We start from the raw sequence: 24670 nt of genomic DNA, 5'->3' as shown, positions 1-24670 counted from the left end.
CGGGTATCGCACCTTTGATTCAGAGAGTACTTCGCTGATGAAGTAAACTGGTCTTTGGACGCCCTAGGCGTGACCTTCTTCGTTTCGTTCTACCACAATTGCTGTGCTGACAATTTGTGTGGTTGCTGCAATGTAAAGGAGCATCTCCTTTCCTGGCATTGGAGCTGTTAGGATAGGAGATGACTGGAGGTGGTGTTTCAGGTCTTCTAGTGCATCGGCTGCTTCTTGGGACCATCTGAATTTGTCTTGTTTCTTCAGTAATTTGAAGAAAGGGAGTCCTCTTTTGCCGAGCCTCGATAGAAACCTATTCAAGGCGGCCATGCATCCAGTGAGATTCTGAACGTCTTTAATAGAGGCTGGAGCTTCCATGTTCATGATGGCATTAATATTTTTTGGGTTTCCTTCAATTTCTCTATGGCTAACAATGAAGCCGTGTAGTTTTCCAGATGGTACACCGAAAACACACTTAGTCGGTTTCAATTTCCACCTGAAGCTTTGCAAACTGTTGAAAGTTTCTTCTAGGTCAGGAATAAAGGAGTCGAATTCCTTTGTTTTTATGACCACATCATCGACGTAAGCTTCCACGTTACGGTGGAGCTAGTTGGTGAAGCATAGCTGTATGGCGCGCTGATAAGTTGCTCCAGCGTTCTTCAATCCGAAGGACATGGTCTTGTAGGTGTATGCACCAAATGGAGTGATGAATGTAGTTTTGATCTGATCTTCTTCCTTGACAGCTATTTGATGATAGCCCGAGTAGCAATCCAGGAAGGATAGTAAGACGCAACCTGCTGTCAAGTCGATGACTTGATCGATTCGAGGGAGTCCGAAAGGATCCTTCGGGTAGTGCTTGTTTTGGTCAGTATAGTCGACGCACATCCTCCACTCGTTGTTGTTCTTTTTGAGATCGAGTATCGGATTCGCCAGCCACTCGGGGTGGTATACCTCTTTGATGAATCCAGCCGCGAGTAGTTTGGCAAGTTCTTTGTTGATGGCTTCTCTCTTCTCTGCTGAGAATCTTCATAGCCGTTGTTTCTTGGGAATGGCAGTAGGATTGATATTTAAGGAATTCTCGATCAACTCCTTCGGGACACCGGGCATATCGGCTAGTTTCCATGCAAATACGTCGCGGTTGGCCCTAAGGAAGTTAACGAGCACGCTTTCCTATTTGTCAACTAGCTCTGTCCCAATCAGAGCAGTCTTTGACGAGTCGACTTCTTGTAGCTGAATTGCCTTGGCTCCAACGTTGTCGATGGTTTTAGGGCAGAACGGTTTATTTTCTTTGTAGGGACTTCTGCCCCTGATGCTGAGTACTGCTGGGCTGTTGCGAGTACTTCTCCCGTGGTGTATGGTAGTCGATTGATGGAAGCATAGGCGATTGCTTCGTTTTCACATTCAAAGGACCTCTGAAGATCTCTGCGGAAGGTGAGAACTCCTGTCTTCCCCGGCATCTTTAGCAGGAGGTAGATGTAGTGAGGAACTGCCATGAATTCGGCCAAAGCTGGCCGTTCGAGTATGGCATGTTATGAAGACTTGAAGTCTGCTACTTCGAACTTGATGAGTTCTATTCGGTAGTTATCAGGGGTACCGAAAGTGACTGGGAGCACAATAGTTCCAACTGGGAAAGAAGCATTCCCTGGCACAATGCCATAGAAGGGCGCCTTGCTTGGTTTTAATTTGTTGGAGATATCGAGTCCCATCTTGGAGATTGTACTCATGAAGATGAGGTTTAGGCCACTGCCTCCATCTATGAGTACTCGAGTGAGAATGGAACCTGCCACCACCGGGTCCAAGACAAGTGGAAATTTTCCTGGCTCGGAGAAGCTGGTCCATTGATCTTCCCTTGTGAAGGTTATCGATGTCTCACTGTGCCTTAGTGGTTTTTGAACGGTTGGTTCCATTTTTAGTATTTCTCGCCAAACCAGTTTCTTCTGTTGAACGAAGAATCTCCTCCGTAGATCATGTTAACCCTATTGACGGGTTGCTGGAATCCCATGGTTCCATCTTTGTCGCCATCTTCATCATCCTGCTTGTCCTTCTTCTTATTATCTTCTTGCAACTGACGTTCTTGGAGAGACTTGTGAAGGTTTATGCATTCGAGGATCGTGTGCCTTCCTTTAGGATGCAGAGGACAAGGTCTTATGAGTAGTTTTTGGAAATCATCTTGCTGATTTCCCTTCATGCCTCATTGACCCCGATCCATTGTGGTTATTGTGTCTTCTGGCTTGCGCTTCTTATTGAAGTTGCATTGGCCTTTATCTGATCGCAGATCTCCATTATGTTTCTAGTTGTTATCTTTGCAGCGGGGAAAACAATCGCGTTCTTGTTCTTCCTGATCGGCCCACCCAAGCATCATGTCTCGCAGTGCGACAACTGAACGGGGCCTGTTCCTCCCGAAAGTCTCGGTACAGCTGTTGCGTAGCGAGGCCATTGTGAAAGCAGTTGATCACATCGTCATCTGTTATGTTGGCGATAGTAGCTCGCGTGTCGAAGAACCTCTTTATGTATGATCTCAGGGCTTCGCAACGCTCTTGTTTGCATAGATGTAGGTCATGGCGAGTAGCTGGGCGATGAATAGAGCCTTGAAAGTAATCGATGAAGATCTTTTTCAAATCTTCCCATGAGTGAATCGAGTCAAGTCTTAAACTCTCGAGCCATGTGAGGGGTGCAGATTCTAAAGCCATTGGGAAGTATATGACTTTAGTAGAATTTGTCCCTCCTGCCACTTTGATAGCGGTCGAGTAGATCCGTAGCCATTGTCGAGGATCCTTCTTGCCATCATACTTCTTCAGGTTCTGCATGTTTACTGGGTTGAAACCGGTCGGGTATTCAACATAGTTTATATTCTGGCTGAAGGCTGGGAATCGATCAGTTTCATCGGCATGTCGTCCATGATGCTTGGCGCTGATAAAATTCCGTGTGTCATCGTGGAAGCAATCATGATTTCTTAAAGGACCGGCGTGATGGCTCTCTTCTTGAAACCAAGGCCGGGGCTGGCCACGTGGGTGGTTGCCTTGGTCTGCTTCCTAGTGGTCCTTCTTTCTGGCAAGAGTCCGACTGTTGTGGGAAACAGATGGAGCCGGGTTTTGTTTTTCAATTTGATGCAAGGCACCTCTGGTCAAGCGCTGAATTTGAAGAATTTGAGGAGTGTCTTGCAAGGCTTGCATTAATATGGCTGCCTTGGCTAAGTTGATCAGCGAGCTGTCGAAAGCATTGTCGGCTGCTTCGTCTAAGTCACGCCGCAGGTTTCGCGGTCCATGCGGAGTTGGAGCGCGCTGAGCTCGAGCAGTCGCATTCTTTCTGCGAGTGGCTTGGCGGCAGTTGCGTCATCGCCGGCTTTCTTTGTCTTGCTGGGTCCCGGGAGGAGTCTGAGTCCCAGTGCGGTCCCTTCGGTGGAAGAGTGCGGAGTACGACATGGCTGAATTCCTCAGTCCGAAAGGAAAACGAGTTGGAGTCGGGTCCGACAAGGACAAGCTCCCGATTTCCTTTGTGATCCCAGGAAGAAGGATTTTGGCGGAAGTGATTTCGCCATGTTGTTCGAGCCGGGGTGTCCTCGCGCTTGTGGGGTTGATCAGGTGGCTAGAGAAACCTCCTGATCCGTCGGCGATGCAGACCCACGAGCCGAAAACGAAGGTGGTTCCGGCGTCGAATTGCCGGGGAACTGAAGTCGAAGGATGCAATCGAATTCTTCTGTTGATCTTTGGCGATGAGCCCCACGGTGGGCGCCAGCTGTCGGTGTTTTAACGTCGGGTTCTCCGAGGGGTATCCCGAGGAGAGTGGTTATGAGTATGGGCTCGCCGAGATCAGAACGCGATAGTGCAAGGAACACAAGGATTTAGACAGGTTCAGGCCGCCGGAGCGTAATACCCTACGTCCTGTGTGGTGGTTTTTATTCCCTTAGGTGTTATTCGATGTTTTTGAGGGGTCCCTGTCTGCCCTTATATGTCTCGGGAGGACAGGGTTACACGGACAGTTCTAGCCGAGTACGTTTAGAGTTCTACCCCGAGTGGGTCGGGGTAGTTTCCTTGTACTCCAGCTAGTTCTACTGCTGTATGAGTAGACACAAGGTAACGAGGGGTAGTCCATATGCTACCCCTTATTCTAGAACACTACTACAGAACATGCCTTTTGTCCCGGTTGAGAAAGGCCTTTTGTCCCGATTTCTCAACCGGGACCGCCAAGGCCCCCTTTTGCCCCGGGTCAGGGAACCGGGACAAATGAGGGCCTTTGGTCCCGGTTGGTAACACCAACAGGGACCAAAGGGGGTGCCTGACCCTTTGGTCCCGGTTGGTTTTACCAACCGGGACCAAAGGCCCCTATTTTTTTATGTTTCTTTTTTCCTGTTTCTTTTAGGTTATTTCTATTCCATTTCAATTGAATTTTGTATTGGAATTTAAGCGGAGTACGAACTGCAGTAATATAAATATAAATATATATTCATTTACTCATATAAAGTGCAACACAAAAGTTAATTATATACAAAGTGTAACAAAAATTTTACTTAATATTGTCATATTTACTCCTATTATCTATATTTGATCTTCCATCATAGTAGAATTCTCCTGCCGGGTCCAGGACCTCTTGAACAATAAATCCGCATATGGCTTCTTGAATCGCCAGGATCCTTTCCTCTGGTATGAGTGTGTCTCGCATATCACTAACCTGTGGAAAAGTGAGAATATTAATTACAACAATTTACAAAACGAGTTGCACGCAAGCTAAGTTTTACTTACTTCCTGCTACCATGCGGTAAAGGTCCTTTGAGGACCCATTAGGGTATGGATATTCTCTATGACATAGTATGCGCATAAATTAGTTCCTTGCACCTGCCTCCGACACTTCAAGAGAAAAAATGAAGTAATTAGCTATCAATGTATTCATATATACTAAAGGATATGGAACATGCTAAGAAAGTAGAATCCCACCCGTACCGGATAGTTTTTCCTCCACTTTAGTTCGGGACTAAAATTATTGCCACTATGGTTCCAAACGAATTTCTTCCAAACCCTGAACACAAACCAAAACGAATAAATATAGTCGTTGATTTCAAAACAATGGCGATTGAGGTGGTAAATTACTTGTCCAACATGTCGGTCATGTCTTTGTATTGTTCTGGATCTTTGCGCAATAAGTCCATAACAATCGCCAAGCTCTTGTCAGGATATATGTTAATTAGTATCCAGTGATCTCTGCAAGATTTCATGTAGGGTTAATAAAATTCAGTTATATAGAACTAAAATAGTTACATGGAAGAAAAGACTTACCCAAAGTTGTATAGAAATGCAATGGTCGACTTATAGTGCTGAACGGCTAAGTATTTGTACAAGTTTTTGGAAGTTTCTTTAGGATTGCTGTTGAGATTCTTGCAATTCACAAGTATTGGGTCGACGAAGCTGAAATGGTAATACCCTTTTTTCCGGCAAGTTTGAATCTCCATCCTACGAGATACAAAATGAAGTAAGGAATCAATAGGTTTGGAACTTGTAATGAATTGGGACTTCAAGAACACACTTACAGCAGCCACAAAGCGACGATAGAGATGTCGAGGGAGTCCTGATGGTATAGTTGGCAGATTTCTTCCCAATCAATCCATATGATGGCCTCTCCACGAAAGAAATCTTCGTCTGTAATCTTTGCGCCCTGCATGAAGTTACTGTCACTCATCGCCTTCATGTACAAGTCATGTAGCCTTCACATTTGCGTTGGATGCAAAGGCACAATCTCTGGGGGGACAAAGGCTGGTGCCCTCCTTATATGCCCATCTCACCACTGGAGCTATTGGATACTCTTTCTCCGGATCCGGATTCCAGTTCGAAGCCCCTGTTATGTCATCAGTAGTGAGCCTTGATGATTGCAAGAACCCCAGAAAGCCTTGTTGTTCCTGGTTTAGAACAACTAGCGGTTGTATTGACTCTTTCTCTTGGGCCCCCAGCTGTGGAACATCGGACGATGACGACCTTGATTTACTCTTCTGGTATGATTTCTTAATTGAGCGATCGTAGTCTGAAAGAGGTTTCTCAATAAACTTTCTCCTATTCGCTTCTTTCGTTCCAAAAAAAATTTTAATTTTGAGGGGTCCAGTGGTTTATCCTGATTCTCTGGCTCCATCTTCTTTCGCTTCTTTGGCGGTGACGGAGGAGGTGAGCCAAGAGATGGCGGCTCAGCAGGAGTAGTCAACGGCTGCCTAGGAGATGGCGGCTCAGCAGCAGAGTGTTCTAGGGTAGCTCCCAGAGACGGTAGCGGAGGAGGTGAACGACGATCGGGTTGTGGCGATGTCGGCCTTGATCCCTGATCGGTAGGCTTGAGGATGATGTACCACTTGTCCCATAGGATGTAATCATGAACAATGTCTGCTAGTGTTGTCTCCCCATCACCTCCAGGAATATCGAGCTCGAGATTCTTCCAATCATTGCACACCTCCTCGACCCCAACTTTAGCGTATCTAGCCGGGATCTCCTGCCCATGGTACACCTCGCCTGGTGTGCTTGGCATGGCGGAATCGTACGCTACCATGAACCATAAGTTCTTACTGCAAGCTTGAAGCGCACAAGGTGTCCGCTGGGTGATCTCATCCACTGGATAGTGCTGCTCGGCCATCGAATCAATAGCGACGATTCCCATATCGGCAGGGAGGACCGTGGAGGCGCAACTGCTTTTACGTTGAGATAGGCCGGCCGCATCAACAATAGGCTCTGCAGGCTCCGTTTGCTGTTGCTGCTGCTGGCTCATTGCTAAGGCCACCTGGCGTTTAACCTCTTCTGCCATTCTTTCATCTTGTGAGAGGAGTTGTTCCTCTAGCCTTCTCAAGTGCAGGCGCTCCTCGTTCTTCCTTCTATCCCGGCTTCTATATGTATCGATGTAATCTCTGAAGCCATATTTCCATGCAACCACTCCCTTGCCCCTTGTACGCCCCGGATGTTCTGGGTTCTGAAGGGCGTATGTCAGTTCGTCCTTTTTTCTATTGGGCTGGAATGTGCCTTGGCTAACTACTTGTATGGCCTCCTGTAGTCTGCAGGCCACTTGCTGAATTTTCTGGCCAAAGATGCACTCACCCGTCTCTGGGTCCAATGTTCCACCATGAGCATAGTACCAGTTCTTTGAACGTTCAGGCCAGGTGATGGTCGCAGGTGTGATATCTTTGTCAATCAAATCCTGCTCCATCTTCTCCTATTTTGGTTTTGCCATCTAGTACCCACCTAGCCCTAAAGTGTGATGATATACTTTCTTCGAGGCATTTTCCTTGGCCTTTTCCACGTTCCGAATTCCAAGCTCAGAAGACTTATATGCCACAAAGGCATTCTAGTGCTCCTTCTGCTTTGCAAGGTCTCCAGTGAACTCTGGCGTTTTCCCTTTCTTGATATAATTCTTTGTCAGATTCTTCTTAAATGTCTGAAGTTGTTCGGCCATCTTGCTCAGGGTCCAGCACTTAGCTGCTTCTTCTGATTCAGCCGGAACCGTGAAGTTCTTCTTCAGCTCCCACCAGAGCCACTCATTTTCTCTTTCAGGCACCGCATCACTTTGCTCGCTTGGATTGTTAGTTTTCCATAACCTAAAGCTGATAGGGATGTGGTCCCGGACAAGACAACCACATTGCCTAACGTATTTCTTTGCGGCTGCTTCTGGAGCGATTGATTCGCCATCTGGAGCCACTTCTGTTATGACAAATTGCCCTTCCAATTTCTTGGTTGGGCCTCGCTTCGTTTTTTTGGTCTGCTGACTTGATGATCCAGATGGCTTCAAAAAAAATAAATATATATTCATGGTTATGACTCATTGTAAGTGCGATTTAGAACACAAGGATCGATGTTCAGGTATATACATTTGCTTCCTGGTCAGCAGTAGCAGCTGTATTTTGATCAATTTCCTCGCCACCGGACATATTGAGGTATATATCAGTATTGGCGGTGTCGTTGGCATGAGGGCCGGATGCAATCATGTCCATTAAGAATTGCTCATCATCCATCTCGTCACGTCACGAGTCCATCTCAACTAACTATTGAATATACAAACTGTTTTGATCAAATTAAAGTACGTATTCAACTCAATTTCCATCTAAATTTAAACTAAAATTCCAATACATTTCAAACTAAATTTTAAACTAAATTTCAATCTAAATTTCTGAAGTAAATTTGTATACTAATTTCCAAGGATAAAAATTTCCAAGGATAAAAAATTCCATGTAAATTTCTATTAAAATTCCAACTAATTTTCCAAACTAAATTTCTGGCTAAATTTCCAAAGTAAATTTCCATACTAATTTCTAAGGATCCAAAATTCCAAGGATAAAAAATTCCATCTAAATTTCTATATAAATTTCCAACTAAATTTCCTAACTAAATTTCCATCTAAATTTCCAAACTAATTTCTAAGGATAAAAAATTCCAAAGATCAAAATTTCCATCTAAATTTCTATCTAAATTTCCAACTAATTTTCCTAACTAAATTTCCATCTAAATTTTGAAACTAAATTTCCAAGGATCCAATTTCCAAGGATCAAAATTTCCAACTAAATTTCCATCAATAATTTCCAAACTAAATTTCCATCTAAATTTTCAAGGATCCAACTAAATTTCCATCTAAATTTCCATATAGCAATCATTTCCAAACTAAATTTCCATACTAAATTTTCAAACTAAATTTCCAAACTAAATTTCCATCTAAATACTTCCAAATTGAGGTTAAATAACAAACAAATTAATGCACTAAACAAATTAATGTGAATCACAACAAATTAACTTCAATTACAAAACAAATGGGACTTGAATTACATACAAATTAATGCACTAAATTTGATCCGGATTAATCCAGAAATTAATGCAACAAATTGAATAATAAAAAAACAGTAGCCCTCAAATTTGAACCTAGGTTCAAATTTTAGGTTCAATTTGGGGCTATTGTTCCAAGCTAGCAGTGCCCTGCAGGGCCGCCCGCCGGCGTGCAATGCCGGCTTGGGCAGGGGGACCGGGGTGCAGCTCACAGCAGGGGATGACGGCGCGGCGGCGCTCGGGGCAGATGCTCGGGGCAGCACTCTGGGCAGACGCTCGGGGCGGCGGTGCTCTGGGCGGGGTGGCGGCGCTCGGGTCGAGGCGGCGGCTCGGGGGTCGAGGCGGCGGCACGAGCTCTCGAAAGCGGTGGACGGCGGCGGCGCGGTGCTCCGGGGCCAGGGCCGCGCGGGGGACAGCAGCGCGAGGGTGGTGCGTGGGGTCGATGAGGCGGCGGCGCTCGGGGCGGGGCGGCGGCTCGGGGGTCGAGGCGGCGGCGCGAGCTCTCGAAAGCGGTGGATGGCGGCGGCACTGTGCTCCGGGGCCGGGGCCACGCGGGGGACAGCGGCACAAGGGTGGTGCGTGGGGTCGACAAGGCGGCGGTGCTCGGGGCGGGGACGACGACGCGGCGGCGCGGTGCTCCGGGCAGGGCATGACGAGGCGGCGACGCTCCGGGGCAGGGCACGACGATGGCGATCGACCGGCGGCGGCTGCGGACGGATCAAGAAAACCACCAAGTGTTGGGGAGGAGGCAGGGGAGAAGGGCACCGGGATATATAGGGTGGGAGCCTTTAGTCCCGGTTCCAGCCACCACCCGGGACCAAAGACCCTTAGGTCCTGGGTCGTGGCTCCACCCAGGACCAAAGGGTGTTTTGGCGGGCCGCGGCGAAAATGCGCCAGCGGCCCACCTTTAGTCCCGGGTGGATCTAATAACTGGGACAAATGAGGCCCGTTTTTCATTCTGGGGCGAAAACTTTGGGCTATCAGCTTTTTTTCATTTCTTTTTTATTTGTTATTTTAAAATGGGCTATCAGCTTTTAATTGCGTAGAAAAAAAATATTGAGTCAAAAAATTATCAAAAAAAGTTTCTATACGAATTTAGATTCTATATGTCCATCAAAAATATTGCATTTTATTTAAGTGATAGGACTCATAATTTATATAACTTTATACATATTATAATTTTTATTTTGACCATGCAAATATGTATTAGATAAGCTTTCGAAATAAAATGAGTTTCCTCAACACATTAAAAGTTAAAAAAGTGATTTTCACATATAACTTAATCAATTCATGTTATTAGTCAATGTGTTGTTTTGCGAGCAGTTTGTGGGTGTCAATGTGCGAGGAGAAATTGATGCAATACATATATAAATCGAAATTTTAAAATTCCCCATCAAATGTTTATGAAATATTACATAAAAAGTTTCTAATACATCAAGGATCAGCAGGTACTGGTACGGGTTTGTTTGTTGATCCCCTTCTTTGGCTTACTAGACATGTCCTTAACGTAGAAAACCTGAGAAACATCCTGGGTTAGGACGAATGGCTCGTCTCTGTACCCAAGATTGTTAAGATCAACTATTGTCATACCGTACTGATCTTTTGTTACTCCAGTCAGCTTCACCCACTGGCACCGAAACAGAGGCACCTTGAAATTGGGACCGTAATCTAGTTTCCACATCTCTTCAATGTAACCGTAAAATGTCTCCTTTTTTCCATTGCTGTCTGTGGCGTCCATACGCACACCACTATTTTGATTTGTGCTTTTTTTATCTTGGGCTGCCGTGTAAAATGTGTTCCCATTTATCTCGTACCCTTGGTATGTTAAGATATTCCAAGATGGTCCCCTAGACAACAAAAACAGTTGTTCACATATATCCATGTTATGCATTAGATGTCTCCGCAACCAGCTGCCGAAAGTGTCGATGTGTTGATGTGTAATCCAGGTCTCAGACTTTTCTAGGAATTCCGAGGTTACAATCTTCTTATGTTCCTCGATATACGGATCCACCAAGGACGATTGTTGAAGAATCACGTAATGCGCTTTCTTGAACGAGTCATCATCTGTGCAGACATTAGATTTTTTCCCTAGTGTGCCCTTTCCACTTAGTCTCCCCTCATACCGTGATTCAGGGACCCCAATCAGTTTAAGATCATCAATAAAATCAACACAAAAGTCAATAACCCCCTCTGTTCCGTACGCACTGGCGATGCTTCCTTCTGGACGAGCACGGTTACGAACACATTTCTTTAGTACACCCATGAACCTCTCGAAGGGGAACATGTTGTGTAGAAATACAGGTCCGAGGATATCAATCTCTTTCACAAGATGCGCTTGAAGATGTGTCATAATGTTGAAGAATGATGCTGGAAATATCAGCTCAAATTCAACAAGACACTGTACCACATTGTTCTGCAGCTTTGTCTGATTGTCTGGGTCAATTATCTTTTGAGAAATTGCGTTGAGGAAGGCACATAGCTTCACGATGGTTAACCACACGTTCTCAGGCAGAATCCCCCGCAGCACAATGGGAAGAAGTTCAGTCATAAGCACGTGGCAGTCATGAGACTTTAGGTTTGTTAATTTCTTCTCTTGCAAATTTAGGATTTCTTTTATATTGGATGAGTATCCAGATGGGACCTTGACACTGCTCAAGCATTCAAACATGCTTTCCTATTCTTCTTTGCTAAGAGTATAGCTAGCAGGACTTAAATAGTGGTGTCCATTGTCTCGCTTTTCAGGATGTAGAGCATCTCTGTCTTCCATTCGTTGCAATTCATGACATGCTTCTAGTGTATCTTTATTCTTTCCGTACACTCCCAAGAATCCTATCAGGTTGATGCAAAGATTCTTTGTGAGCTGCATCACATCAATTGCATGGCGAACATCTAAGACTTCCCAATATGGTAGCTTCCAAAAAATAGACTTCTTCTTTCACATGGGCGTCAATCCGTTGTCGCTCGGAACAAGTTGGCAACCTGGTCCCATTCCAAATATTACTCTAGATCTTTGACCATTTCCAAGATGTCGCTGCCAGTATGGTGCTTCGGTTTTGTTCGGTGGTCCGCCTGCCCTTTGAAATGCTTGCCTTTCCTTCGTACCAGATATCTGACTGGAAGAAACCGACGATGACCCATGTATACACACTTTTTGCAGTGAGTCAACCACATACTATCGGTATCCTCCAAACAGTGTGTGCACGCTCTATATCCCTTGTTTGATTGTCCCGATAGGTTACTAAGAGCAGGCCATTCATTGATGGTTACGAACAACAATGCTTGTAGGTTGAAGTCCTCTTGTTTGTATTCGTCCCACATCCGTACACCTTCTTTACGCCATAGCAATAACAGTTCCTCGACCAATGGTCTTAAGTACACATCAATGTTATTTCTGGGCTGCTTTGGGCCTGGGATAAGTATAGGCATCATGATGAATTTCCGCTTCATGCATAGCCATGGTGGAAGATTGTATATGCATAGAGTGACAGGCCAAGTGTTGTGCCCACTGCTCATCTCACCGAAAGGATTCATGCCATCCGTACTCATACCGAACCTTATGTTTCTCGCATCCAAGGCAAAGTCAGTGTACGTTCTATCTATTGTTCTCTACTGTGACCCATCCGCTGGGTGTCTGAACATTGAGTCTTGCTTGTGTTCCTCTTTGTGCCATCGCATCAACTTAGCATTATCTTTATTTCTAAACAGACGCTTTAGACGTGGTATTATAGGCGAGTACCACATGACCTTGGCGGAAATTCTCTTCCGGGGATGCTCCCCCTCGACGTCCCCAGGATCATCTTTTCGGATCTTGTAACGCAATGCACCGCATACGGGGCAAGCATCCAAATTCTCATAGTCACCTCGGTAGAGGATGCAGTCATTGGGACATGCATGTATCTTCTGCACCTCCAATCCTAGAGGGCAAACAAGCTGTTTCGCTTCGTACGTCGTGCTAGGCAATTCGTTGTCTTTAGGAAGCATTTTTTCAAAAGTTTTAGTAATTCACCAAATCCCTTGTCTGATACACCATATGTTGCCTTTCATTGCAGCAACTCCAGTGTGGTGCCAAGCTTCTTCAACCCATCCTCACATCCTGGGTATAACAACTTGCGATGGTCCTCTATCATCTGCTGAAACTTTAGCATCTCTTTTTCACTCTCGCAATCTTCCCGCTCACCGCACAATGCATGCCCAAGCTCGTCGGTGGGCTCATTTTCTGCATCATCTACTTCAAGCTCTTCCATGGCAGTATCATCGTCAAAGGCACCAAATCCAGCATGGATTGGAATTTGGGCATCATCATAATCTACTTCTTCATTGTCTTCCATCATAACACCCTTTCTCCATGTTTGGTCCAACATAAGTAATTGGGCATGAAACCTTGATGGAAAATGTGACTGTGAAGGGTTGTTCTAGAGGAATAATCTTTATTATTCTGGCAGTGTAAGCATGGGCAGCACATGAAACCATTCTGCTTGTTTACCTCGGCGACATTCAAAAATTAATGCAAGCCATCAATGAACTCTTTGGTACGTTGGTCAGCTTTGTACATCCATTGCCGGTCCATCTGCATTGTTTGAATAATATGAATAGAAAAATAAATGGTCCAAAGTAATAACATTACTCATACACCACGATTAATTAAAAGGTCTACATAATCTATCACACAAACATAATAATTTAAATGGTCCAAGCTGAAATAATAGCAAATGCAATACATTCATGCTAATATAAACTACTCACAAGACCTATTGATCGAGGCCTCGTGAACCGCCTCGCGAAGTCTCTCCACATTACGATCAAATTCTGCTAGCCCTGACGCTTCACGCCTTGCTTTATATCGAGCCATCAATTCACGATCGTCATCTGTACCATGTAGTTCGACATTAAATTCATGCTGAAATTTGCGATTTTCTCGACCAAGTTCAAAGCATTGAAATGCTCTCTTAATCTAACGACGAATACGGCATTTCAGAAGTCCAACACGCTCCTCAGGTCGGAACTCAAGGGAATGTCCGGTGGCCTCCATTTGATTGCGTACCGCCGCCCGAGCGGACGCACGATGCTCCAATGTACTCACAGGTGGCAAACTCATGCTCTCTACACTTATCTTTACAACAATATAATGAAAACACATACAAAATACAATTAATTATTCATAATACAATAAAAAAATTAATAAAATACTAAATAGTCACACTGTAATATATACATACTCACATTGTAATATATATGTACTCTCATTGTAAACAAAAATCTAGTTTTAATTTATAATAATAATATGAACTCTTTGGTCCCCTGCCCTCCCACGCTGGCTCGGCTAGCCGTTGGACCCGGGACTAAAGCACTCTTTGGTCTCGTGTCCAAAGACAGCCGGGATAAATGATTTGGACCAAAGGCCTGTTCTGTAGTAGTGGAACATTCTACGCCTATGAGAAGACGCGTGCAAGTTAATTGATGATCATTGCATTATTTTATCGATAACACGCGGTATATAGGATAAAAATATAATAGAACCCCTTGAGGCAAACATACAATATATAGCATAGGACTGGACTCTATTCTCATGCTACTTTGCGATGAAGTTTCATTTTGGTCATAGTCAGCACATGGTGAATTCTTGGAGGCTAAGAGGAAGCTCGTCAGCCAGGGAATGGACGGGACGCCGACAGCTTCTGCCGCACCCCCATACACCGGCTTGCCCCATCCAAAGTCGAGGTCGTCAAACCTGGCCCTTGTTGCGTCCGACAGAGAAAACATGCCCGCGGTGAAGATCGGACTTTTCCCCTTGCGCAGCACGATGAGGTCGGCCGCTAACCGCATGTACTCCATGTCCACCTGGTTTTTTGCCTTTTCACCAGCTCAACGGCGTAGCTCAGGGGGTTTGTGCAGAGCTCCCGGGCCGTCGATATGGCGACCGGGACCGCGAACGTGTTTCCGTAGTAGCCGATGGGGATGCCGGCGGCGGCGGTGTTGCGGCCGCGTGCGTTGACGACCACCACCAGCATCATCACCTCGTTGGTGTCCGGAGCCAGCGCCACCGTGCGGAACTTCCAAATCCAGCCCGCGATGGTGTCAAACTTTGTGGCACGGTTCTGAAGGTGCGGCGGGAGCTGGGCTCGAATAGCCGGAGCGCCGCGTGATCCAATGAAAGCATGATACTGCTGCTGGCCTTGGCGTCGATGTCTGTGCCCAGCACCTCGTCCAACTTGTCGTGTACCAGTGCCGGCTGTTGCTGGTTGAGCCCATCCAGCAGCTCCCGTTTCCACACCGGAAGCACGGACGGAGCCTGCGCACCCCGCGCAAGCTCTGCCACAGCGCCCAAGAACTGCGTCACCCCCTGTGCGTCAGCCATGGTATGGTTCACTCGGACCGCAAGGATGAATCCTCCACAAGAGAGTCGCGTCACCTGCCCATCAGACATATAATGGCCAGATTTAATAATTTCCACTAAAGTTACATGTTGTCGCTACTCGCGCTAGCCACCATTATGAATTTCACAAATTATATTCGTTTTCCTAGTGTTGAAGCAAAGATAAGAATTTACCTGGAAGAGCAGAAGGGGAGAGTTGAGGATGGAGGAAGAGCCGGGGACGTCAAAGATAAGCTCCTCAAGGCACGGGAAGGGCGGCACTAGGGGATCACCAAAGTGCTCAAGGCCAACATCAGCGTCGGCCTCAACAAAAAAAAAACGCCCTCACCGGTGCAGTCGACGACGAGCTTCCATCCATTGTGCTCTCGGAGCCGTCCGGCGAATGGGTAGTTGGGCACAAGGGCTTTGGCGAGAGCCTCCCGTATAACATGTGCGGGGTCCTTACCGCCCATGGACTCATTCCTCCGATAGAAATGGAGGTTGGAGATTTGGGCCCTCAAACTGTACTGCTCATCGAAAACAGAGAGCCGCTTCAGCTCACGAGGCGTTGGGGCGGCCACCGGTGCCACCAGCACCGCCGGTCGCCTACGCACCGTGAACTTGGGCGCAGTCGAGGAGCATGCCATTCCTGCTGTTACTAATGCGAAAGGAGAGGTGATCGATGATTGTGGTGCGTGTGTACGCGTTTATTGGTTTTTACTAGGGGCTGCTAGGTTGTTATATAGGAGTATTAACGAATTCATGAATTTGCAAGTGGAAATATAGGAGTAATAACGAATTGATCAATTTGCAAGTGGAAGTCCATTGGTAAACCATCATTGTTTGGAGAAGTCTAGAAAATGCAAGCCTCGCATTCAATACTAGCTAGCTAGGCACATTTCTCAATGCAAGTTAATATGCTATCTTAGCTAGTACTCCCTTCTTCCGGCAAAAGAGCGTTGTTTTAGAAAATTTCAGATACATTACTAAAGCAAAAAAATAACTTTGTTACCCCTAATTATTTTTACCAATTGTGATTGAAAATCGTGATATTTATTTGGTTTTTTGGATCCTCAATGAATGCATTTGCATTGGAACTAAAAAAGTAATAATATTTGCTCGATATTATGATTTGATTTCTCAGTACTTGATATACTTTAATTATTAGATGGATCTCAATACAATCTAAAATTACACTCTTTGTAGGATAAAATTTAAATGCTAAAACTACAGTGTTTGCATTGTGGGATGGAGGGAGTATATATGTGTTACCTTGCTACGTTAATTTAGGCTGTTATGCATATGCAAGGGAGAGTAGCAACGAATTCAATCTGCAAAAAAGAAAAACAGTCATTGGTTTGATAAGTTGGTGTTGTCCATAAAATATGCAGGCACTGTCCATAAAATAGCCAAGAACCTACCTTAAAAGAATCTTTTGACTAAAAAATTCGTTGCATTTGTGGCATCACACTCAATCTAGGCATATTATATATCGCTCGACGATACAGGTCAGATCTGCTACAAAGAGCATTCCGTCTGATGGATTTAATACCTCCCCTAACCACGTATTTTTACTTAGTCAATTAGTTTGCGGTTCCAGGTCAACTAGTTCACATCTCTCGATCATCAATTATACTCCCTCCATCCAAGTATGATAGATATATTTCCATATGGCACAATGACCAAGGGCACCAAGTGTGCTTATCAATCTCATAAATGCAACATAGACTTTTTGTTGGTCCTCCAATGTTTTAACTAGGAACTCCTTGTTTCTAGTGCTATTTATTGCCACAACCCATGCCAATAGCAAATATAGCTATTATTTTTGAACATTTGAAGTTTTGAAATATAGCTATCAAAAGTGGATGGAGGGAGTAGTTCGGGGGTCAACTCTTTGTGCAGGTGGGGCAGGTTGTGAGTTGTGACCAGCCGCAAACCTGCGAGGGTGTCCACAAAGTTTAACACGAGGGCAACAAATCGTTTGTGATCTTTGTGACTTAAAATTTAATCCCGCATGTCCCGCATCGAAGGCAGCTAGGAGCTTGCCTGCTTGCCCGGACAGGCAGCTAGCTTGCTTGCACAGCGCAGCTCTATTTGATTAAACAAATAAGAGCAGGTACAGCGCCCATTAAGTACGAGGTCTATACGTGGTTTATTCCGATTAGCGAGGCTAATTAAATGTCGAACCGGGTGGTGCCGGCTAGTGCTCCCGAGTGGTAACGTGTCTGCCGCTACAAATATATTTGTAGGGTTGGATCACGAGCTCACCCGCCCATACAAATCGATTTGTAGAGGCAGACAAATCCTTAACCCGCCCCAACAAATCATTTTTGAGAAAATAAAAAAGTTAGAAAAAAATTGAAAACAACAAAATAAAAAAAGAAAAATATGTTCTAGCTAACCGCCCACCACCACAAGACCCTCTACTATTGAGGTATAATTTTTTTTGATGAAATATGCAAACTTGCAAAACTAGGTTTGAATAGTTTACCTCAAGCCTCGCGCGAACCATCCACTCCACTACACTACAATGTCACTTGTTGCTCCACGGGATATGCAATTCTTATACATTAACCTTGAAATCAATTTGTAGGTGAGGAATCTGTCACTACAAATCCATTTCCAGGGGCAGGTGACGCCATCACCCACCTCTAAAAATATTTTTTCTATTTCATTACGAAAATTCCTTTAAATCTTTAAATATAGTAGAACAAGTCAAAAAAGTTCGAACTTCTACACTATGGTTATTGTGAATTATAGATATAGAAAAGTTATGGTAAATATATTTTGGTGCATATAAATGTTAAGATTGTGGAAAAAATATGACTTGAGTTGTATGAGATACTATATGGTAATAGGCATACGTGGGGCACAACTAGCAAGTGATTTTGTGATACTAAGTTTCTTAAATGAATAATGTATAAACTATAAAATTTTAGATCTTACCTCTACAACTTTAACATGGAACTACTCTACATTCTATGTCCAAGGTTGTTTGAAAACAAATCAAAACTTGTAGATTTTAAAACTAGAGAATTTATAATAATTTTTTGAACTAATAAATGACTATAAATGAAAAAGTTGACAACTATAAAATTTTAGATCTGGTCAAGCTCTACAATTTTGGTACAAAGTTTATCTTCAACACAAGATCACATAAAAAAGTTATAACGCACCACGCCATCATCCACCCCTAATAATGGAATTTTTAGCTTGGCCCCTCTAAAAATACTGGCCATTTCCCGGCCCTAAAAAATGCATTAATAGGGGCAGGTGATAGCGTCACCCGCCCCTAAAAATGGTGGTCATTTCCAAGGACAGGTGATGCCATCACCCGCTCCTAAAAATATACTTTCAAGCGTGGGTCAACTGCTACAGTAGCTCCGCTCCATTTGTAGGAGTGGGTCACATTTTGACCCATACTAGAAAAAAAGGAGCGTTCTTACAAATTATTTTTATAGTAATGCTAAAAAGTTCAAAAATATAAGTTTTCATCAGAACTCCATGTCGGCAATGTGAAGGAAATTCTATAGCTACATGGGCTTATGCCATTTCCTCAATTTTTATCAACAGTGGAATCCAGAAAATGGGTGAAGGTGCTAATGTTAACTGCAAAACTGAAATGATGTACTAATCTTCAAGTACACAGGAAACCGGGTTTCGCAAACAGCAATGAAAAAGTAAATGACAGTTCAGTACAAGATAGGTGATTGCAAAAATCAGTAGTACTGAATTTAAGAAACTATAACTATTTAAGAAGTGACAATCATTTATTAAAACTACTGTAATGTGGATGTTGAAATTGACACATGTCATTAGAGAAGCTCGATCTAAAGTGTCGAAGAATAAACCAAGTGACATTTTCCAACATGTAGATATAGCAGATACTCCTGGGCTGAGGTGCAATTGAAGAAGAGAAACAGGGCAGGATAGGGGGAGTGCAAGCTCTGTGGTCGAGAGGAATCCACTGACCATTTACTTTTTCAATGTCCTATTGCCTGTTTTCTTTGGATCTTTATCAAAGAGACGCTAGGCTGGCCCTTGTACCCACATCGTGGTGTGAGGATCTAAGTGTTTTTCTCAAGAGTTGTAAAGGTGGCAAAAATGCTCTTGTCATTCGTGCAGGAGTGATATGGGTGCTGTGGAAAACCAGGAACGATCATGTCCTCGACAACAAGATTGTGCCGACCCCTATGGTGGCGATCCATAAGGTGGTGTTGACGCTCAAGCAGTGGAGCCCAGCCCGTTGGTGAGGCAGAAGGAGAAGCAGCAAGTTGATGAGATCATAGCTAAGCTGATGGAGGCCCTAACCAGGGCGGAGTATTTCTGTTTTGCCCTGCTTTCTTTTACTCCAGGCTGTGTTAGATGTCGGCCCAAAAACCAGGAGAGTCGGTCCAACGGGGGGCACACCCGGAGGAAGTCTTACTACACCCCAAAAACTAGCCCAAGAGATGAGAGACTCCCCTCACTTTTATGTTGGTTCAACTCTCTCCCCACAACCAATGTGGGACTAATCCCAACAATCTCCCCTGTCACACATTGGTGCCCCTTAGCACTGACTGGGCCCACACCACAGTCCACCAGTGACCGGCTCCATTAGATACTTGTGTTTGAGAGGGGTAGTAGAATGTCCCAAGTTGGCCATATAGTCTGTACCTGTCTATTTTGGCTCTCTCCTTTTTTTTTGTGGATAGTGGTAAAGCGGGTAACCCAGCAGGTGTCGGCTGAATGTTAACATTTGCTCCGTTAGGCTTTCAATAGAGCTGGGCCATGTGCCTTTGGTCAAAAAAGCAGATACTACTCTGAACATACAAGCAGTGCATATATAATTGAAGATGTAGTAGCGCTGGGGCGCGGTAGTGGCGGTGCCGATGTAGGGCGTCTGGGTTAGGCCCTCAAGCGACTTCACGGTGGGTTGCATGGGGCGCGGTTATATGTCACAAGAGGCGACAATATCTCCAACCATCACCTGAAAAACCTTCTCCACATACAACTAATCGAGCCGTCAGCCCAACTAGCTAGGGTCACATGGTGTTTAAATAATTAATTGCGTAAAGGATGCTTACGTTTCAACTCTAAAAAGGAAAAGAGCCCATGTATGCATGCAGAAAAGATAGAGATGATAACATCATCCCACGTGCAAGAAAAGTTTAGAACTTAAAAAATTATACATCTTAAACCGTCTGTCCAAATTAAATTTAGATTGCATCAATATTTTTTTAGGACAAGATTTTTAAAACAAGACCACATTTGCCTATATTTGCATAAAATTTTTAATAACACTTTTTAATACTAAATAATCAGTTTCGTATACTAAGAACAAATATTTTAATAATACAAACAAATAATTATTTTTACCAACAAATAATCAAACATAACGAACAAACAATAATGTGCAACGAACAAAACATTGAACATCGCGAATAATTGATTGTACAGGATTTATAATGAAAAAATAAAAACCACTAACTGATGAGTCAACATGGTCAAACAATTTAATCTATAAAGCGAACAAATGAGTCAACATGGCCGAATAATCTATAAAAGAAACATGATGAGTCAACATGGTCGAGCAATTTAATCTATAAAGTGAACAAATGAGTCAATATAGCAGAATAATCTATAAAGGAAACATATAGAATAAAAAAATAAGTAAGTAAATAAAGAAAAAGGAAATAAAAAAGAGAAACAAAATAAGACTAAAAAGATTTGTAGAATGGATACAAGAAAAATTGCGAGAAATAAATATAAGAAGAGAAAGACAATTAAAGTAAAGAGAAGAAAACCAAACAAAAAGGATGCATGCGCCTTATTTTATTTTCTACAGACCACCACATGCATGTATATTTGAAGGAGCACCCCACAGCGTTGGAGAAAATTGTAAGAAAAATAAAATAAAAATAAAAATGTGAGTTACCGCAAAAGTCCAATCGTACTGGCATGCATGCAATTGCAGCGCAACTGCAGCAACACCGCACAGATTTTCACGAATCAATCAACTTTTTCGTCTTTTGGGCCGAAGTTATTTCACTGATCCGTTCAGGCGATGGATTGCAAATTTTTAGCGTGGGCGACACATATAGCTTTGGCGGGTGGCACGAGATGACCGTAAGGGGCATCGATTTCGGTGTGGCAGGGCGTTTACAATTGAGGATTGCCGGATTGGTGGCAGCGGCCTCCGCTAGGCTCCGCGAGGGTGAGGCCAGCTGTTGAGAAACAAAGCCGTGGGTTCTTGTGGATTTGTTCGCATGTCCGTGGATTTTGCAGCTGGGCCACATAGGCCACAAATAACAATTTTGTGGGATGGGTTTGCCAGCTCGTAGTTAAACTCGCCCTGCCTGCAACCAGAGGGTCATCCTATTATATACTCAGGTCACAAAAGATAAGTGATTCCAGAAATTTTAAGACAAATTAATAAAAAAATAAAATAACTATATTTACCTCTACTTATTATTCATATTTAGCACTAATTGATTTTTATCTGCACATGCACTTTCTAAATAGAATAAAATGACAAATTTTTTGAGACAAATTTTGAATCCCGGAGTGACTTGTTTTTTTGGGACGGAGAGAGTATGGCTCAACAAAACACATAGGTCAGTCCTCATTTAGAATTTGATAGGCCAGTGATCATCCCCAATTCTCCGAGCAACTGCTTCATTAATAAATGCATGGTTGATTGTTTTTCTCAAAAGGAATACGTTACGTGGACGCTAGTACATCCCCCTTAATTTCTCAAATCAATAAAAATAGTATGAGCATACATGTCATTAAGTACTCAAATAAAAGATTTACCATAATAAACTAACCAACTACTCAGAAGTGTGGTTTTGACCGAACATTTGGTCCAGTTTATGACCATGGCCATGTGCATGAGCTGATGAGCAGAGAAGCAAGGTGCCAATTTGTATTACTTAGTGTGTGGGTAGCACATATTGCAATGATGATTCCAGCGCAGTTCGGAACGAGGTACTTCAGCACGGGCGGTGGTTCAGTCATTTTCATCAGCTTTATTCAATAAACATGATGACAAAATAATTATGTGAAAAATTAGTGCATGTAATCAGCAGGAACCGTGTAACATGACAAGGAAATATTTCAGCTATTGTCTCAATGTTTGACTAATCGTTTGTGATATTATTCCATACGGTTTTCTTTTATAGTCTTCTACTTCATCCTATTTTTTGAGGCACCCAAATCAAAATTCAAATTGTTTAATCCTTGATCAACAGTATCTTTAAATGTATTTATTATATAACAAAAAATTGATAGCATTGATGAATTGATATTTGGAAGCACTTTCATATGATGTAAATTTCATATACATAAATATTGTATATATAAGATATATCAACGGTCAAAGTTTGGAGGTGGAGGCTACACTAATTGTTGGTTTTTAACCGCCAAGCCCACCGAGAGATACCCCCAATGTGGTAGGTTGTTGGAAGGGACTCGTCGAGATCTGAACTCGAAGGTGTAAGGAACACGAAACTTTAGACATGTTCGGGCCACCGAGAGTGTAATACCCCACGTCCTCTGTGTTGGTTGCTATTGCCTTAGATGTAGATGATGATTGTGTATGTTTTGGAGGGGTCCCTGTCTGCTCTTATATAGTTTGGGGGGACAGGGTTACACAGAAATTCTAGACGAATACTAGCTCAGAGTCCTACTCGACTACGTTCGAGTAGTTTCTTCATATGCCGACTAGTTCTACGCCTATTCGGGTAATTATAAGAGAATAAGATACATGGCATGTGCTATCCCATATTCTAGAATACTCTACTCCTGTGAGCAGTCCCGCTTCTCTAGCTCTGACAAGCTCTCGAGCTCTCCGTAGTCAAGTACTGCAGGCGTCGAGTACTTCTGAAGGCGTCTTCGATTGCTATGAGTCCTTTTGGAATTCTCCAAGTGCTATGTCGAGTGCTTCAAGTAGTCTTCCGAGTACTTTCTTAGTTGCATCGAGGCTATGAGGTGCTCAAGCCCCGAATCATCTTTTATATGGTGCGCGATGAATTCGCATTCCATATGTAGTTGCCCCCGAGCGTTAGGTTGAATCGCAGAATCACGGTGAGGGTCAAAACAGTCTTCATTCATAATCTTCCAAATCTTGCTTTCCAAATCGATTTGAAAAAGAAGTCATTTATGCCACATATCCCACTGCACCCGAACCTTAAATCCAAGTCCCTAAGTTTTTGGAATAAATAATCCAAAGTTATGGCACGCAATTTAAGAATTTATTTTGATGGTAGAAACGGAAACATTGATACTGAAATCTGAAACCCACTGTTTTCGGAATATGATCCCAGAAGAAAATGGTTAATCAGAAAACTTTTCTCAATAATCCCAGAATCACTGCTCAAAAATAAAACTTACGCAGAGTGTCTCTTGAACTTCCAGATATTTACAAAATTGTCATTTGATGGTTTACTTAACCGGGATTTTTACCCTTCCTCGTTAAGGTGCCGCACTCCAGATCTGTTCTGCCACATTTCCTATCCACAAGCAAAACCACGAGCATCTCTTTTACTCGAATCCTCTCTGCCAGATCGTCAATCCAGCAACCCTCAAGCGTGCTCGCGGAAAGCACCCCATAGATCTCCATATGGTGCCCAAGAAGTCGATTGGAAAGGGGTAGGCGAAAGGAGCTGAGATTCTCAAGGCGACACTTCAGGGTGGTTGGAGAGCAAGTGCTCAGAATCAACATCCTTTCTCTTGTCAAGGAATGCATTCTTCGACCTCTTGAAGTAGTGCAGTGGCGGTCCGCTTTCGGTCATGATACGGTCCGCTTTCGGTCATGATCGTCCTCACGAACATACTAATGAGACTGTCACTTTCTCCGCTTTTATTGAGCATGGATTTGGAATTCCTTCTTGTGATTTCTTTCGTGGTCTTCTTTTCCAGTAGGGGATTTAAACATACCACTTGACCCCAAATTTCATATTGCAATTTTTGTCCATCTCTGTGAGGCTTATCTAGGAATTGAGCCCCACTTTGATCTCTTCCAACACCTTTTCCATCTAAAACCCCAACCTAGCGCCAGTAGCATAGCTGAAGTCAGGGGAGTCGTATTGCAGTTGCACTAGGGGATGGACAAGAAGTACATTGCCTATACTGTCGGTGTTTCGCCACTAAGCCCATTGAAGGATACGCCCGAGGTGGTAGGTTGTAGGTAGGGACTTGCCGAGATCTGGACTCAAACATGCAAGGAACACAAAGCTTTTGTTAGGTTCGGGCCACCGAGAACGTAATACCCTACGTCCTGTGTGGTGGCTCGTATTGCCTTAGATGATTGATGAGAGATTTTATATTTTGGAGGGGCCTCCCTGCCCTTATATAGTCTGGGGTCAGGGTTACATGGAAATCCTAGTCGAATACTAGCACAGAGTTCTACTCAAGTACGATCGAGTAGTTTTCTTGTATGTCGACTAGTTCTACACTTAATCAAGTAGTTACAAGAGGATAAGATACATGTCATGTGCTATCCCGTATTCTAGAACATTCTACGAATTTGAGCAATCCAGCTATCCCGGGTTTGACAAGCCTCTGAGCTCTTCGT

The 24670-nt window shown here is 43.7% G+C and overlaps 1 pseudogene; it reads right to left on the bottom strand.

The window, feature by feature from the left end:
* Positions 1-12802: 12802 nt before the first annotated feature.
* On the bottom strand, positions 12803-15761 carry LOC120700951 (annotated as a pseudogene).
* Between the last annotated feature and the right edge of the window lie 8909 nt (positions 15762-24670).

This window comes from Panicum virgatum, chromosome 3K (genome assembly GCF_016808335.1).
Source record: "Panicum virgatum strain AP13 chromosome 3K, P.virgatum_v5, whole genome shotgun sequence".
NCBI classification, from domain to species: domain Eukaryota; kingdom Viridiplantae; phylum Streptophyta; class Magnoliopsida; order Poales; family Poaceae; genus Panicum; species Panicum virgatum.
The sequence above is the reverse complement of the archived record's forward strand: the minus strand, read 5'-3'. Positions and strand labels throughout refer to the sequence as shown.